Source organism: Petaurus breviceps, unplaced genomic scaffold (assembly GCF_028583685.1).
Source record: "Petaurus breviceps papuanus isolate PSGF00001 unplaced genomic scaffold, PetGlider_PUasm1.0 164, whole genome shotgun sequence".
In the NCBI taxonomy this organism is placed as follows: Eukaryota; Metazoa; Chordata; class Mammalia; order Diprotodontia; family Petauridae; genus Petaurus; species Petaurus breviceps.
Genome location: NW_027185735.1, coordinates 6,639,459 through 6,643,188, shown reverse-complemented (window position 1 = coordinate 6,643,188; position 3,730 = coordinate 6,639,459). Strand labels below are relative to the sequence as shown.

General features: G+C 41.4%; 1 pseudogene; it reads left to right on the top strand.

The window, feature by feature from the left end:
• Positions 1-2,800: 2,800 nt before the first annotated feature.
• LOC138156927 (NADH dehydrogenase [ubiquinone] 1 alpha subcomplex subunit 11 pseudogene) lies at positions 2,801-3,253 on the top strand (annotated as a pseudogene).
• Positions 3,254-3,730: the final 477 nt, after the last annotated feature.

The window sequence follows — 3,730 nt, the reverse complement described above, 5'->3', positions numbered from 1 at the left end:
GGAAGATAAGCAGTTCAGTATAGGTTGTACATGTGTAGCTAATGCAAAACATTAACATAGTAGATATATTGTAAAAGACTGATTATATTTCCCTCCCTCCTATCCCACCTCCCACTTGTTCTACTCTCTACTTTGATCCCATCCCTTTTCAAAAGTGGGTGCTTCCAACTTCTCTCCCTCCCAGCCTGCTGTCCCTTCTATTATCCCCCCTCTCATCCCTTTCCCCCCTACTCTCCTGTAGGGTGACATACCATATTTAGTGTGTATTTCATTCCCTCCCCAGGCCAAATTCAATGAGAATAAGGTTGACCCATTCCCTTTTGCTTTCCTATTCTTCCCCTCCATTATAACCATTTTCCCTTTCCTCTTCTATATGAGATAGTTTACCCCATTCTGTCCCTCCCCATTTCCTCTCATTATGTTCCTCTCTCACCTCTTCATTTCACCTTTTAAGTATCATCCCTTCCTATTAAATTGGTCCTGTACTCTCTATCTATGTATACCTGTATACATATATATATATACACATTCATGTATGTATTCATACACCTGTATACCCTCTGATATAGACATAGATAGATAGATAGATAGATAAATAGATAGATAGATAGATTGATAGATAGATAGATATTTCTATTCCCTTCAACTATTCTCATACTGAGAAAAGTTTCATCAGTTACAATTATCATTTTTCCCTGTAAGAATGTGAATAGTTCAACTTTGATAAGTTCCTTATGATTTCTTTTCCCTGTTTACCTTCTCATGCTTCTCTTGCTTCTTGTATCTGAATGTCAGATTTTCTATTCAACTCTGGTTTTTTCTCTTCAAGAATACTTGAAAGTCCTCTATTCCACTGAATGACCATATTTTCCCCTGAAATATGATACTCAGTTTTGCTGGGTATGTGACTTTTGGTTTTAATCCCAGCTCCTTTGACCTCCGGAATGTCATATTCCAAGCCCTTCGATCCCTCAGTGTAGAAGCTGCCAGATCCTAGGTTATCCTGATTGTGTTTCCACAATATTCAAATTGTTTCTTCCTGACTGCTTGTAATATTCTCTCCTTGATCTGGGAATTCCAGAACCTGGCTATAATATTCCTAGGAGTTTTCTTTTTGGGATCTTTTTCCGGAGGTGATCGGTGGATTCTTTCAACTTCTATTTTGCCCCCTGGTTCTAAAACATCAGGGCAGTTTTCCTTGAGAATTTCTTGGAGGGTGATTTCTAGGTTCTTTGTTTGATCATGGCTTTCAGGTAGTACAATAATTTTTTAATTATCTCTCCTGGATCTATTTTCCAGGTCAGTGGTTTTTCCCATGAGATATTTCACATTACCTTCTATTCTTTCATTTATTTGGATCTGTTTAACAGTATCTTGATTTCTCATAAAGTCATTAGCTTCCATTTGCTCCAATCTAATTCAAAAGCAATGATTCTCCTCAGTGAGATTTTGAGATTCTTTTTCCATCTGGCAATTTCAGCTTTTTAAGGCATTCTTCTCCTCTTCCTTTTTGAGCCCCTTTTGCCATTTGAGTCAGTCTGTTTTTTAAGGTAGTATTTTCCTCAGTCAGGCTGTTGACTCTCATTTTGCAATTTTCTTGCATCATTCTCATTTCTCTTCCCAATTTTTCCTCCATTTTCTCTTATCTGCTTCCTAAGGTCTTCTATGGCCTGTAACCAGCTCGTATTTTCCTTTGAAGCTTTTGGTTCAGGAGTTCTGACTTCACTGTCTTCCTCCTGTTACATGCCTTGATCCTTTTTGTCCCCAAAATAGGAGTGTAATGTTGGGATCTTCTGTCTGCTTTCGTTTCCTTTGCCTGGTCATGTCGCCCCTCAGTCACTTGACCCCTGGGCTTTTTTGCCATAGTAGGACTCTGCCACCAGACAGGGGAGCTTCGTCACAAATGCTGGGGTTTTCTCGGTTACCAGAGATATTAGCTGGGTTCCCTCTCTGAAGCCTCCACACTCTGGCAAGCTGGTCACACACCCCAGGACCCCCACCCTAGACTGCAATCCAGATCCAAGCAGGTTAAAGTAAGAGTGATTAACCCTCACACTGGTCACTTGGTCCCCCTACAGTCTGCAGGCCAGGAGCTGAAGCTGCCACATGGTGCAGCTGCAGCACAACCCTCAGCTGCTTCTCACCCTGGGAGCAAAAGCCAATGCACTCCCAACTACTGGGTCCCAAAGTGCACACTGCACTGACCTCACACTTTGTCCTTAGCATTTATGTGTTGATAATTCTGGACCACCACAGCTGCTGGTGATCTGCAGTCCCTCCAGCTGGAGGCTGGTCAGGTCCACCCTGGGGCTAAAGCCTCAGAGTGGAGCTGGGCTTGGCTCCCAGAGTACTGCGAACCTGCCGGGCTGTCCTCAGTGGAAGGTTAGCTTCACTGTGTCATTTTGTGTGTTCTGTAGCTCCAAAGTTTGTTCAGAGTCCCCTTTTACATGGATTGGAGGTGGTGAGAGCTGGAGCCGCGTGGAGTTCCTGTTTCCCACACTGGATGTATTTCAAGAAATCATGAATGGAAACTGTCTAGAGCTATCAAAACAAGAATGAAGAATGAAGATAGAAACAATCTATCAATTACTTATTGGGAGAAACTCCAAAATAAAATTTCCCAGAAATATCATAACCAAAATCCCAAGCTTAAACTCAAGAAGAAAAATTTAACTCAAAAAGTTAACTCAAAAGAAAAAATAATACAAGGAGCCAGGAAGAAAGAGCTCAAGTACAAAGAGTCAGGATCAGAAAAGATCTAGTGGGAGTATCTGCCCTTGGGGTGGGATGAGGGGTTATCATGGAGTCTATGCTGGTAAAGGAGTACTGGGATGTCCCCGATGGTACAGAATGCCACCGCAAGGCTTGTGTCACCAACAAGATAGGTGCTGCTGTTGGCTTGGTGACATCATCCTACAACCTTGTGTTTGTCCCACCCGAATCAACTGCTGAAGACATTTTAAGGGCTAGGAAATTTATGTTCTCCATTGCTGCTGTAGGTGCTATATGTGGGATTACTTCCTGTGTCAGTGCTCAAATGCAGGAAAAACCAGATGACCCCCTGAAGTACTTCTTTGGACGCTGTGCTGTTGGCCTGACCCTTGGAGACCAAATGCACAGCTGTACCAGAGGGGCAGCAGCATGTATGTACATGGGCACCACCACGGCCCTTTTGAAGTTGGGAAAACTGGAAGGTTGGAAGCTGGCCAACAGGCCCAAATCTGAGCCAATTCCTTTGTCAGTCGTTTTGTAAAAAAAGATTTATATATAGTAACGCTACTCAGCATTTACCCAAACAGTTTCCCCATTCCCCCCTGATGTTAAACAAAGCTTGGAACAACTTGGAAAAAAAAAGATCTGCAACTACCATTAAAAAGAGGACAAGAACCTGGAATATAATATTCTAGAAAGAAAACAAAAACCATGAAGGCTTATAATGAAGAATAACTTATCCAACAAAGTTGAGTTTAATCTTGTAGGGGAGAAATGAAATTTTGATGACATAAAAGATTGCCAAATATTCCTGATTAAAACACTAGAACTAAGTAAATATTTTGAAACAAAAGCATAGAAGTCAAGAGAAGCATAGAAAGGTAAATGCATCTGGGCCATTGGAAAGGAATGTACAATGATGAAGGGTTTATATTCTAATCTCAAGAGGAAAAAAAGTGTCTCCTCATAACTGTACCTCCAAAGATCACAGAGGTAGAAAATAAAATAAAAGAGTCTG